The 14640-nt window shown below is 41.1% G+C and overlaps 1 protein-coding gene across 1 annotated transcript in view; it reads right to left on the reverse strand.

Annotated features, from left to right (window-relative positions):
• RANBP17 (RAN binding protein 17) overlaps positions 1-14640 on the reverse strand; it is a 312972-nt gene that overhangs the window by 18307 nt on the left and 280025 nt on the right. The window lies entirely within an intron of this gene.

Genomic DNA, 14640 nt, shown 5'->3' on the forward strand with positions numbered 1-14640 from the left:
TAGGGAAGTCTTGAGCTGGGAATCTCTTAGGATATTTTCCATATTTACACATATAAACAGTAGGGATACTGACGTCTTAAAGGACAGGAAAAAAGAAAGGGACCATCTCTCTCATTATTTTCCAAAGTAAAGGCTAATTTTACATATTTATGGAATGCCTTCTTCATGCTAGGTGAATCGGTACTCACTGGCTCATTCTGCCCATACAGTTTCCCTCACTCAAGAATAGTATGGCTGTGACAGAGACCATCTCAGAGAAAACGCAGGTCTAAAAGGGGTAACTTGAGGAACCCAAGACTAGGCAATACAGTCAGGCCTCCCAAGGGCTCAGAACCATGGACAAGGCTGCTGGCGGGATCTCCTCCGTTTCTTTCCCCTCCTCCCTCTGGGGATGCTCCGTCTCCCACCTAAGGCGTGCCCAGAATGTCTGCTTCTTTTCTCTCCCCCTGAAGACTGGACATATCTCTGAGCACATGGCAGGCAATGGCTGCACCACGGCCCTGGAATTTCCAAGTCTTTAGTCTAGGTGAGGATTAGAGGCTGATTAGCATCTTTTAGACGTGGTTTCTCACTCCAGGCAGGTGTGTGAATGTTCAAGATCCTATGGGCTGGAGAACATGGGATGGCCAGACTCTGGAGAGGTTGCTCATCTTTCTTGATCTCTCTCTCTCACATGTACATGCACATAAATTTTAAAAGAAAAGAAAAAAAGAAAAATATTTATGTGCAGTTTCTAAGTTGAGGGAGAAAGACTCGAACTAGGCTAGCGTTTACCTCTTATCTAGCCAATTCTCAAAGAAAGAAGTCTTATATTCGGTCAAGGATTTACAATGAGTGAGTGCTGTGTGTTCCCTTCTGTCACTCTTCCATTCCTGCCAGTCCTGTTTCTAGGCCATTTATTCGTACTGTGTAATTGCCAAAGCACGGGTTCAGCTGCTTGTGAGCTGTGTAATACTGGGTAAGTTATCTAACAACTTAGAGCCTCAATCGCAATATTTTGATTATATCGGGGTGGCAGGTGGTGTGGTGGTTAAGGTGCTAGACTCTCACATGGCTGACCATGGTTCGAGTCCTGGAATCGGTGGCTTGCTTTTTCTTACCTTCCCTCTCTCTCTCTGGTCAAATAAAAAATAATAAGTAAAATTAAATAAATAATTTTTAAAAAAGAATATTTTGATTATAAATGGAGATAAAAATACCCACTGCACAGAATTGAGACTTAAATAGAAAAAAAAAATGAAGCGCTTTGCAAAAAGTCTAGCATATGATAATAGTTTCTACCTTTTTCATTATAATCATTCATTGTTAAAATTCTGTTTGAGACGTGGTTTGAGGAACCAGTAGATGGTGTAATGGTATGCCGATGTACTCCCACAAAGTCAAGGTTCAAGTCCTGAATCCAGAGGCTTAAAACTCAAGCTAGGCATGTGTGTACGTGTTTGCCCAAAATCCTGAAAGGAGAATGGCGGAGAAAGGATTGTGGCATGGCCCTCCCCCCCGCCCCCAGGGGGGAGATTTCTTACTTTCTGTCTTTCTGCCTCTCTGGCAAGTGTATGTACCCTATAGTTAAAAAAAAAAAAATCTGCTTAAGTATGAAGACCTTAGGTCCCAAGAACCCTGTAGAAAAGAGGCTTCCATTAAAGGATGGAAGAAAATTCTATATCTTCAAGAAAAGGTATGGGGAACCAGCAGTTAGCATAATGGCTATGTCGCTGGACTCCCACGTAGTCAACCGCAGTTCATGTCCCGGACCCGGTGGCTTAAAACTCATGCCGGGCGCGTGTGCGTGCGTGCCCAAGATCCTGAGAGGAGAACGGAGGAGAAGGGACTGCGGCGTGACCATCCCCCCTGGAGGGTGATTTCTTGCTTTCTGTCTCTATGTTTCTCTCTGTCTGTCTGGCGAGTGCACGCGCCCTACAGTGAAAACCTCTCCAAAAATAAAAAGAAGAGGTATGTAGGATCTGTCACTTTAGAGTGGTAGTGAAGGAAGCGCTGTGTACCCCATCTTTTCTAGCCAAGGTAGAGGTAGCCAGTTTCTCTGTGATACCCATGCAAAGTTCGGGTCCCTCTGGTGAGTCCCGGTTTAGCTTGGTGTAACACAGGGAGATGACCTCAGGGGTCAATGTCCTGTGTCACAGAAACACTGCTCAGAGCAGAGGCTGCACTTGTATTAAATGTGGGCATGCAGATGAAATCCCAAACAACTCCTGTTTATGAAATACGGGAACAAACTGCTGTCCGTGCTATTTTAGCGTTACAAAAGCAGGTGTCCTCTGTGGTGCTTTCTTTTTCTGAGCATTCTTAAGAAAAAAAAACAAAAACAAAAAAAAACCCAAAACCAAAACCAAAACAAAAGCAAAACAAAGTGAAATCCCAAACCAAAAATCTCCATAAATCAACAAAGCCATCTCTTTAGAATGCAGATCCTAAAAACCATCTGAGAGTTGCTGTCAGTTCTTACTCTATGAGTTAAAAGTTTTCCTTGCAGAGATTTCAAAAAAGGATACATTTAGTCAATTATTTGGATTCTTCATTTACTTGGATAGCCAATTATGCCAATCACTATTAATAAAGAGGCTGAAAACCACTTCGCTTGCCACTCGGAAAATGGGCGAGAGGCTGTTATAAAGTGTGGTTAACTATTATTGGGCTAAACCTGTGTAAAGCCGTGCTTTTCTCCCTTGTGAAATAATCTCTATCTGTTCTACATAAGTGTGAAGGAAAAGGTATGGCCATTATTCATTTTGTAAAACTCCTTTTCTATCCTGAGAACATTTGCTGTAGACTAATAGCAAAAGTGACTGTGCTAAACTGCAGATAAAAGAACGATGACAGACTGCAGTCACTTTAATTCATAAAGAAGACATTTGGAGCCCCTGGGAATGCCAGATCAAGCCACTGGCACCCAATGACTTCATGCTAAGTCACAAATGACATATTTTTTAGTTTAAAGACAAAAGCTTATGGAAACGTGACTATGTATTTCAAATTCTTCTTCATGGAGAGTTGGATTTTTGTTTTGTTTTGTTCAGCTCTTTGGAAAACATAATTCCTCTATTCTATAAACATACAAATATAATTGTAAAATGACATCATTCTGTTTTCATTTAATTACCCCTGAAATGCTTTCTATTTAATATTCATTACTCAAAAGCTAATTTAAAAGAGAAAGAGATGCGACTTATTCAAAAAGATGTACTGTCATTCACAGCAATAGTTATCTAATATACGGGAGTTAATAAAGCAGATTAATCTACAAGTCCCTTTAAGCCATTCTTGAGTTTTGAACAACTGCCTCTTTGACCTTTCACCTTCACGCTGCGCACCAGTAGCAGGTGCCAGCTGTACAGAAATTATGGCTGCCGCGTTTGGACGCAAAATCTTTTCTTACTTTGCTTCTGACCAGCAGCTGACCCTGTAGGAGTGATTGTTTCTGGTGCCGGCCTAAAGGCTACACAAACCAGGAACAGATAAACAAAAGGCTACATATACCAGCTGCCTCGCCTAAGGGTACCATCCCAGGCTGACACCTCCACTCCTTCTCCAGCGTCCCAAATTGCTCCCTGTTTGTTTCCATACATGCATTTCATCCTTGTTATTTTGTGTAGGGGTGTGGGCAGGAGAAAACCTCCCAAAACAACAACAACAAAAAAATCCCTCCCTTCCCTCGAACTTGACTTTTGAGTATTCCATGTCAAACTGTGCCATTATAATGCTAATCTAGGTCTGATTTAGCAACTTTAATAAGAGGCTAAAACCCTCTTGTAATTAGATAATAAAATTTTATTATGTATTTTAATATTAAAAGTCTTAAAATCGAACCCTTCAAATCATACACTGGTACAAAACTAAGGTACTTAAGTATCACAGCCCCAGAAAATGGGAACCTGAAAAAAGCACATTGCAGCTGATTTTTCATTCTCAGAAATGTAAACATGGAATTCCTATGTGGTAGCAGCGAAAGCTCCAACACTCTTAATTACGAGCGAGGAAGAATGAATCTATTCAAGTATGAAGCATACTGTACCATTTCCAGCAACAGCACGAGATGGTTTTGACAGTTATTTCTTGGATACAAATTACACAAGTATAAAAACAATCCCCATAATGATTAAATGCAGTTATGTACATAGGAGAATACCAGTGCAAATGGTAACATATTTAAATGGTTTTCCTTCATTCAAAAAATTATATATGATATTAAACCATCAATCACTGCTGAGGCACAGGAGTTTAAATGCATTGTCACTGGCTGAAATAAATGACTTGGAGACTGGATTCTGGCTCACTCAATATGGTGTCTTTGCTGTTGCTTAGTCACCCAACTCTCTGCTGGTTTGGGCTACATCTGGTGGATTCCATCCCTTTCAATTAATAAGGCAAGTTATGCTATCCGTGGATTACATCCTTAAACTGTGCTTAGAGGTAGAAAAACACATGTCCTGGCTGGGGGCGGGGGTGGAGTGGGGATGGGTGCTCTCTGTTATGGTTACCATTTGGAACACTATTTGAAGCACTTTTTTCTTTCTTCACCTGTGTTTGGAATGAAATTTCCTTATGAATTTCAGCAGGGTTATTCTATAGTATATCATAAAATCTTGACATTACCATTTCATATACTAATATAATGTTAAGTAGTCTATGGCCATACTACATCTGTCCCTAAAACCACTACTGGCAGATTGGACATCTAAAAATTAATTTTTGGGGAGTGTGTTTTGTAGATATCATTGACCATCACATGGTGTCTGTCTCTGCTGGGGCAAGAATCAAGATATAGGTGATCTTTAAGGAAAAAAGAAGATACTGTGTAAAAAAAATGGTTACAGCATTAATTCAATGATTTGTAAATCAAGAACAGATTTCTAATTTTTTTCTGTTATTTAAAATGCCATTTTTTCTTTTTTTCTTTTTCTTATTAAAAAAAATTTCATTTTGGAACCAGTAGATGGCATAATGTTATGTCGCTGGACTCCCATGTAGTTGATCGTAGTTCGAGTCCCAGACCCAGCAGCTTAAAACTCACGCTGGGCATGTGAACGAGTGTGCCCAATATCCCAAGAGAAAAATGGAAGAGAAGGGATTGTGGCATGGCCATCCTCCCTGGGGTGTGATTTCTTGTTTTCTGTCTTTCTGTCTCTCCAGAGAGCACACATGTCCTATAGCAAAATTCTCTCTCAAAAACAAAACAAAACAAAACATTTTTGTCATAGTTGAAATAGTCATTCAACAAATATTCCTATAAAAAATGAAATAAAAATGACCAAGATATAACAAAATATATATTCAAAATAACAAAATATTTTGGCTAGAATTATTGTTATAAAGATGAATGGACAAATAATTTTAGAACCTCACAGATGAAATGCCTTTTTGATTCATTAAAAAACGAGTGCACTTCTGTTTTTAAACTGTAAATATTAACTTTATCTAAACTGATCTTTGGGCATAATGGTCACACATTTTTTGTTCTGTAGCAGTTACTCCTGTCTGGACGTTTATTGCCTGGTTATCACAGAGAATCTTTTGTCCAGCTGTGGTCCCTGCAGATATTCTCATCAGATCTTCAGTTGCTGGATCGTGTGAGCACACGCACACATGTACACATAACAAAACTGGGTTTTATTTTTGCTTCAAACACACTTGGTTATTTTGGAAATAAAATAGTTTGAAAAGTATTAACTGAGTTTCACTGTCCGCTCACTGTGTCCCCTCAGTATGCAAAGACACAACCCAAGTGTCAGAGCATGTGCCCTTACCTTTAAGTTTCAGTAGAAACTTCAATATAGTAAAAGAAAAGCAAAATAAATTAAGTTAAAACAAACAAACAAACAAATAATAAAATAAACTAGGTAAAACTTTCAAAATAACTATTTTGTCTTAAACAACTTACTTACAAAGTGTACTTCAAAAATGATAAAAAACAAAACAAAACAAAAGCAGATAGGGGGTCAGCTGGTTTGGCAGTGAAGGGGGCTGGATCCCACATGACTGTGGGGAGTGAGTCCTGGACCCAGTGGCTTGAAAAAGATACCTGGCACATGTGTATGCATGCCCCAAATCTCAAGATCAGAATGTGAGAGAAGACTGGTGTGGCCATCCTCCTCTCTGAAGGGTGTGCTTTCTCACTTTGCTTCTCTCTCTCTGTTTCTATCTGGTTAGTGCATGTACCCTATAGAAAATTACATATATATATATATAAATTTATATATATATATAAATTTATAAAAATGTATATAAAAAAACACAAACAGATGGAGGCCCAATCATAGTGATGTTGGTAGTAGGTAGGTGCTGTTACATGAGGCTGAGGCTGCACGGAATGCCAAGGTTTGGTTTCTGGACCACGCTCAACAGGGAAGGCATGGTGGTAGGTATCTCTAATTCTAACCAACTGGTAGGGTAGGTCAGTAAAATTCCAACATGAGAAAACCCTGACAAAATATTCATTTCTCTCTCATTTAAAAAAAAAAAAAGAATAAAATGGAAATAATATTTCTGTAGGGCCAGCCAGGTGGTATGGTGGTTAAGGTGGCTGAATCCAACATGGTGAACTGCGTGGTTTGAAAGCATACCGGGTGCATGTGTATGCCCAAAGTCCCAAGAGGAGAGTTGAGAAGGAACTGTGACTTGGTCATTCTCCCTGGTGAGTGATTTCTCACTTTCTTTCTCACTATCTGCTTCTGGTGAGCACATATGCCTGTCGTTAAAAAAATAAGAAAAAAGAAAAAAAATCACTATAGCTGTGCTACATGGAATAGATGTGAGAAATATTAACGCTTGATATACTGGGAGATCTTAGTTCTGAAAAAATTTAATATTATTTATTTAATTCTATTTGTTGTTATTATTTTTAAATTTGACCAGAGAGAGAGAAAGAAAGGGAAAGGGAGAAAGCAAGCCACCCAGGTCCAGGACTTGAACCATGAACGTCCGTGTGAGAATCCAGCACCTTTAACCACCACGCCACCTGCCGGCCCCCTGAAATTCTTAAATATTGTGTTAGGCTGTTGGAAAAGTCATGACACATTTTTCCATAGAAAAATAGTCATGACTTCTCTGACAACCCAATATAATAACAGATGTGGAAAACTGGCAGCTATACCTACAGTGCTGGCTTGCCAAGTATTTTTACCTTTTTTGTTTTGTTTTCAATCAGTGGTTAACATTTAAAAATCTGAATTTCTAGCTCCTTTTAGGGGAGACATTCGGACATGTTTATACGATGTAGGACTCACCCTTCTATAAGTTAATAGTTGTTGGGAGCTGTGCTGAGGCTGCCCTCTTTAGACAGGATCTGTACTCAGTTTAGGTCTCTCTTCAGTCTGCACTATCCAAGGTTTCTGCGTGGCCCTATAAGCATTTCCGCTTGTAAAGCCTGGTATAATGGATAAGAACAGGAAAGAGGCCCGAAGGAAGCCAAGTATCAGACTCAGGCCTTAAGAGCTAGGGTACTCACTAGGAATTCCCTTTAGAAAAAGAAAGGCAGTTTGCTACCACAAGAGGTTCTACACTGACGGAGCAGTGGTGAGAGTCAGGACAGAGCACGGGGTGTGCTGAGTCCAGGGAGCGAACATGAGGCACACGTGGCGTTCTCACCGTCGTGTACAGCTGCCATACTGACTCTATCCTAGAAGGATCAGCTCAGGGTGAGCCTCAGGAGCTACCTCACAGGCATTAAAGAAGTCATGAAAGAACACCGAGACAGTGATAGCATCTCGCCATGAGACGTTTCCCTTTGCAAAGATTCGTGTTCTATGAAGCTTTTATAAGCTCAGCATTTGGCTGTGGGACTCATGAAGGGGATGGGTGTAGAATGAAACAGGGTGCGCTCTGCCCCAGGGAGGGTGGGAGCCACAGGCCCTTTTCCGCACCAGCTGGCAAAGCACCCTCCCCATCTCTTGCCCGCTGCCTCTCTGGGTCATTGCCCATCTGTTTTGTCCCGGCTGCAGTACAAAGCTGGGGTATAGGATGACTGCTCTAAATTATTCTACCTTAAGGGTGGCCCTCGTGGCACTTACTGAAAGCTCAACTTGCCTCAGTTTAAGTGCTCAAAACATACACTCTTCTTTAGATCAGAAGCCACCAAACAAAGGAGGTAGTTTTGTGGGTAAGTAGGTAAACGAGTTAAACATAAATATGCTAAAATTTTAGTTCTTCCACTTACTAGCTTCATGGCGTTGGGTAAGTTACTTTATCTTTTTGTGCCTCAGTTTCTATCTCTGTAAAATGGTGACAATAATATTACACCTTCAGAGAGATTGTGATAATTAAATCAGATAAATGCATATATAAAGAACTTAAGCTAGTGCTTGCATGTAGTAAGCACTTGAATTTTTTTTTTTTTTTGGCTATAGAGCACCTGTGCTCCCTTGGAGAGAGGTGGGAGGGGGTCAGAGAGAAATCACCCCCCAGAGGGAATGAACACACCGCAATCCCTTCTCCTCCAGTCTGCTTTTGGGATTTTGGCACACACACAACATACACGCACCTGGTGTGATTTTCAAGTCACTGGGTCTGGGACTCGAACCGCAAAATTGCCCATGTGGGATCCTGCTGCCTTAACCACCATGTAATCTGTTGGTCTTAGGAAGCACTCAAAAATGTGCAGTTATTTTTCCCTTAGAAAAAAATACACGACAGACGTGTAGATTACTGTAGAGAAGCCCAAGATTTTAGCAGCATGTGTGGAGAATAATTCCGACATAAAAGGTGAGTTCCTATTTTCCACTTTCAGTGTCTAATGACATGCCCCTGGCTTCCTTTAACCCTTTAAATGCATGTTATCCTCTGAACCAGTTGTGAATCTTCTTCCTTTTTTTTTTTTTTGTATCAATCTACTGTCATATTTTTGATAATAAAATTGCAAGACAACCAGTCTGAACTAATGGGTTATACAGAAGGCATACTTTCTACTTGAGGATCACTAGAACTATCTTCATTAACATGAGCACATCTGCTAATTATGTTTTTAAGAAGATAAAAGACATGGCTATATTTTATCCACCCAAGTGTTTTCTACTTATGAGTCTTGCCAAGGTTCTACAGGCCACAATCCCAGTGTCAGTTAAATATGCAACTGCACTTTCTCCTACTTAGTATTATGGAATGGAACCTTAAGTATGAAAGATGTCTTGTATAGTATGTCAAAATGTTGAGCAATATTGTTTCAGTCTAAACACAGAAATGAAAAAAGAGCAAATGATTTCCCTTTTGCTATAATTCACTTTGGGATGCATGTCATGAAGAGCATATACAAAAGCAATTTCCATTGATTGACTGACTGACTGAGGAAAGGGTGAACGCTCTTTCAGCTTGCGCCCCTCTGGAAGTATGATTCTTATAGTTTCTGACAGCTCTTCACAATTTGTAGTAAATGTCATGTTAGCAATAAATAAAAAAAATAAATAAAAATAAAATTAAAAAAGAGAGTGGGAGGAAAAGAAAGAAAATCATTATTAGAAATTTGTGTTTTTAGGATAGCTGACTTGAGCCCAATGTCCAAAGACGATGGTAAGATAAATTCAAGCCTAACTGCTCTAATTCCTCTTGCAACGTGTTTAGATTTTAGAGCCAAACTGCTAAAATACTTTGGTAATAAGCTAACTGCATAACTAGTTCGTAATGCTGGAAATCACATAGTTCTAGTTCTAGTTCTGTTGAGGTGCTACTCTTTCTAGAACAATTAGCTTAAAATTAGAGAAGCACTAGGCATCAGCATCTTTAAAATCTCAGAAATAGTTACAGCTCTGAAATGTCCCTCTATTCTATAAACCACTCACCTTTGTTCATCTGTTTGGGCAAATCTTTCATTTTGTGATATAAATGGATGCTGACCTACGGGTTATGCAGATACTTCACGTGACCAGTGATGAAACCGAAGAAATCGCCCCAGATATATTATCTCCCAACTACTAAGGCAGGTCAGTGTCTAACCTGCTGCCTGTCAGTAGTGAGCAGTAATCCGATCAGTTACTGTTAGTCTATTCTTAAATTTTTGGTTTATCCTCCTAATCACATAGAAACAGTTGGGCAATACTTTCTCCCTATGTTATATAAACTGGGGTGTCCTCAATTGTTAACGCAACACTGGTGAGGTGATAATTCTTATTTGGCATAGATTCACTTAATTATAGCAGGACTCCAAATGGACTAAATTTTAATGTATGGGAAGTTAAATTGTAAGATAAGAAAGACAGCTTATTTGGAGAATATTTTTAAAAATACTGAAGATCTAAAGCCACATGGCAGGTCACAATAAACACGTTTCCAGGTGGAGGCACTTAAAATGTCTTTCCTGGGGCTCTGGGTACAAACAGGAAGGCCTGTAAGGGTACAAGAACACCGCTTCTGCAGGTTCATGCTTCCTGTACTATGGACGCTTGAAGAGAGAACTTCTGCAATTTGGAATCGACACCCTTCACGCTGTTATGCTTCCAGCAACAGACCCAGGTTTCTTTTGGTGTGTGTGTGGGGGGGTAGAAGCAGTTCAAACTAGTAAATAATTGCAGTATCATAGCATCAGTTTAGTTTAAAGAGCTGACAAACCCTCTCTAAAGTCTGAACACAATTAGTCATTAGGGTCTAGTTTTTCAGCACTGTTAAGCAATTTGTAACCCATTCCTTTTAATAGGGTTAGGCATTACTTAACCGACACAGATGCCTTGAAAACTGAAACCTCAAGTTATGAAGCAGCAACCTTGTTCATTACCTTCTGAGATAGGCAAATCACCTATTAAAAACACTGTTTAATGGGCAACCAATGAATAATCAATGGCTCACTTTTTATCTGAGTGTGAAAATGAGAATAATCTAATACAAAGTCCCTCTGGTAAGAAGCTGAATCTTGGGTTCTGCTGCTCTTCAGGGCTGATTTATAAGGTCTTGGAAGGCAGATGTAAACAGATGATCAATGGGACCCATCCCTTCTCATAATAACCCCCAACTGGCCCACTCCCTCTTTTCCAAGTCCATCCCTTCAGGCTATTAGCTCTGTCCAGCTAATTCTTCCCACTACTCCTGCCTGCTGCTTTTACTCTGGCCATCCGTTCAGTCCAGCCGACTCAGAAGTAATTTTATACGCAGCAGAGAGCGGGCAGAATTGATTTTTCACTCAGCGCTCAGTTCCCATCTGAATAATTATCAATTTTACTGCCTCATAAAGGGAAGAGTCAAAATTTCAAATCAATTCAAAAGAGCTTTTGAGACGATAGAAACTGTGCATAAGAATAGAGGTCAAAGTTGTCAGTGACCTAAGGAGATGATGTCAGATATTACTATACCCAACAGTTGACATCAGAAGCACTCAGGATGATACGACCTAGTGCTAATGCAAATCATATTTATGCTGACTACCAGAGACCAGTCGTTAATATTTAAAACGCTATCTGAAAGCTTACATTCCAAATAAATAGAATGTATTCCACTGTTAATAAAGACATATCACTGCTTAGTCACATGCTGTAAAGTGAAGGATTACCAAGTATTATTAACACACAGAAATGACTTAAACCAACAAACGCATAACAGTCCTGAGAGAAAACAAACTTGACCGTCTCCCGCACAATCGCGACTCGCTCTGCACCATCTGACGGCATTTTGTCTAGGACCAAAGCCTATTGATTTTTGCTAAAATTTTCCACCAATTTAAAAGTTTCCAGCAAAGTTTACGGGACAATACTGTGATTATGTCTGAGTGCTGGCAGAAGTGGTTTGATGGTAGATCAGTCCCTTGACGAAGTGGGGTGGGAGCTGGGTCTGACTCCTGGCTAGTCAATGAATAGGTATTTTCTTCAGTGGCTATGTAATTTAAGGTGGTGGTTCTTTTCTTTTTTCCTTTAGAGAGATTTTTTGCTATGGGGTGCATGAGCTTGCTAGAGACAGTGACAGAGAGGGGGAATGTGAGAAATCAACTCCCAGGGAGGCAATCCCTTCTCATCTGTTCTTCTCTTGGGATTTTGGGCCCTCATGCATACGTGCCCAGTTTGTTTCAAGCCTCTGGGTCTGGGACTCAAACTGTGGTCTGCCATGTGGGAGTCCAGTGCCTTAACCACTATACTACATGCTGGCTCCAAGGCAGTGGTTCTTAACTTTCTTCAGGCGTAACATGTGAGGCTGTGACACTCTCAGTAGGAGCAGTGGCCACCTTATCCGAGGGGGAGTGAAGGCCTTAGGGAGGCCTGATGCCTCCCCAAAGGCTCTGTTGCCATGATCCACCTAGCCTCAGCCATCCCCGGATCTTGGGCACGGTCACATACATGCCTGGACATGCATGCCTGGCGTTCTCGGGAGCATTCCAGAAGTGAGTCGGCCTTGCAGTTTCCATCTGACCACTGGGCCACTGTCTGACCCCACAGGATGTATATTTAAAAAGGCATGCAGGGTGAATCTGAGACATTATCCTCACTTGAGAATCAGTGGTGTGAGCAGTAAGGGCTTGGGCTTTCGAGCTAAACAGAACATGGTTCAGATTCCAACTCCATCCTTTCCAATTGCTCTCTTGTGCGTCAACTGATTCATTTATGAAATGAGGATGATGACATCTATATTTCAGGGATGCGGTGGGGCCTAAGTGAGAAGACTGCTTGGCCAGTCCTCACCTCTGTGTCATTTTCCACCATTACTACGTTAGCCAGTCAAGTCAGTAGCTGGCTAGTCACCTGTCTCTTTGTCTCACATGACTGGGAACTTTCTAAGGAGAAAAATGACGTCTTCTAAGTCTTAATGGTTCTTGTATCTTGAAGGTAATAAATCCTCAATAAATGTGAGTTTCCTTCCTCTTCCCTGTACTACATTACCAAACATGTCACAATAGATCCTGGGCTAGACCGAAGAGTCACAGCTCTAAAGTCCTTTGCCTAGTTACACAAAATCTGAATTATACCAACCCCCGGCCCCTAGAAAGTGACTGGTTAACTGAAACATCACCACAAATAAAGTTTAAATAATTTCATTTAAGTATTAGCAAAAAATGGCAGCCAGGACGGAAACTTCTTCCCTGGCTGTCTTACTCCATTTTCACTATTTCTTTACTTAGACGGACGTTTTCTGCAGATTGCAGGCAATTTATCTGCTCTCTAAGACCATGTGGCAAGACACTACAAACATAATGTGGCAAATGTAAACAACCAAAAGTAGGATGTGAATTGTAGAAGTGAGTTTTTAAAATAACACTGAACTTGAACCTAACTCATATGGAAAACAGTCAGAAAACAATTTTGAAAACAAATACATTGGGTTAGCTTACTGGCCTCGTGGGCAAGGACGTCACACCTCACATGGCTGACTGAAGTCTGGGTCCCAGCTCTCGGGGCTTGAAGAACATGCCATGTGTGTGTGCATGCCCCAAATCCCAACAGGGTGAAGAAAGGGAGGAGCAAGGACTGGGCGTGACCATATCTCATTGGAGGGCGCTTTCTCCCTCCTCCTCTCTCGCTCTTCTGGCAAGTATGTGCCCTTTGACAATTAAAAAAAAAAAGGGGGAAATAAAAGAAACTGTGGTTAAGATGGAAAAATATGGCTGTAAGATGACGAAGAGACAGTGCCAAGCAAATAGCCTGGAACAGACCAGGAGCCCAAGGTGCCGAAGTGCTCACAAGGCCAACGGTAGCTGATGATCCGGACGGAGGCTCCGGGGATGAGGAGTACTTCCAATTCCAGTTGTACCATAATTTTCTCATATTTCTGGAAGAACTATTCTCTTTTTCGAATTAGCTTCACTGAGGTGGGATAAATGACACAGGGATTTCTTTTTTCCTTTTTATTTTTTTGCTATAGGGTGCATGCACTTGCCAGAGAGAGACAGTGAGTGGGGGGAGTGAGAAATCACCCCCTAAGGGAGATGGCCATGCCACAATCCCTTCTCTTCTAGTCTCCTCTTGGGATTTTGGGCACTCGCACACACGTACTCAGTGTGATTTTCAAGCTGTCAGGTCTGGGACTTGAACTATACACCTGGTCATGTGGGATCCAGAGTTTTAACCTGCATGCCACCTGCTGGGCTAACATAGGGATTTCTTAAGATGGGTAATCCTGAGGCTAATGCACTACACATACCACTTTCCACTTTCTAGGAAAATACTCCCACAGAATAATTGGTTAGAGTCTTGGCAAGAGAAGTGCTTTAAGAGATGTTCAGTGACCAAGCTGGCATTTGGGAAAGTCCCTTCCTTCCTTCCTTCCTTCCTTCCTTCCTTCCTTCCTTCCTTCCTTCCTTTCTTCCTTTCTTTCTTTCTTTCTTTTTTTAGGAGATTTTTACTATAGGGTGCATGTACTTTGCTGGAGAGACCAAGACAGAAAATGAGAAATTGCACCCCCTGGAGCAGATGGTCATGCTGCAATCCCTTCTCCATTCTCCTTGGGACTCTGGGGACACATACATGCACATGTGCCTAGTATGAGTTTCAAGCCACCATGTCTGGGACTCGAACTGTGGCAGGTCACAATTCACAGTAGTTCGCAGTGGGAGTCCAGAGCCTTAACCACTATGCCACCCGCTAGCCTCAGGAAATTCTATTTCTTAAGTGAGATGACCAACCACCAGTTACCTGCTGCAGGACATCTGGGTTTTGCTGCATAAAATGTAATAGTCTCTGACCAGCCTGGGCAGCCTCTCTGCATCGAAGTGGCTTCTTTTCCCCT

The sequence above is a fragment of the Tupaia chinensis genome, unplaced genomic scaffold, assembly GCF_000334495.1.
Source record: "Tupaia chinensis unplaced genomic scaffold, TupChi_1.0 Scaffold000234_1, whole genome shotgun sequence".
Taxonomy (NCBI): Eukaryota; Metazoa; Chordata; class Mammalia; order Scandentia; family Tupaiidae; genus Tupaia; species Tupaia belangeri.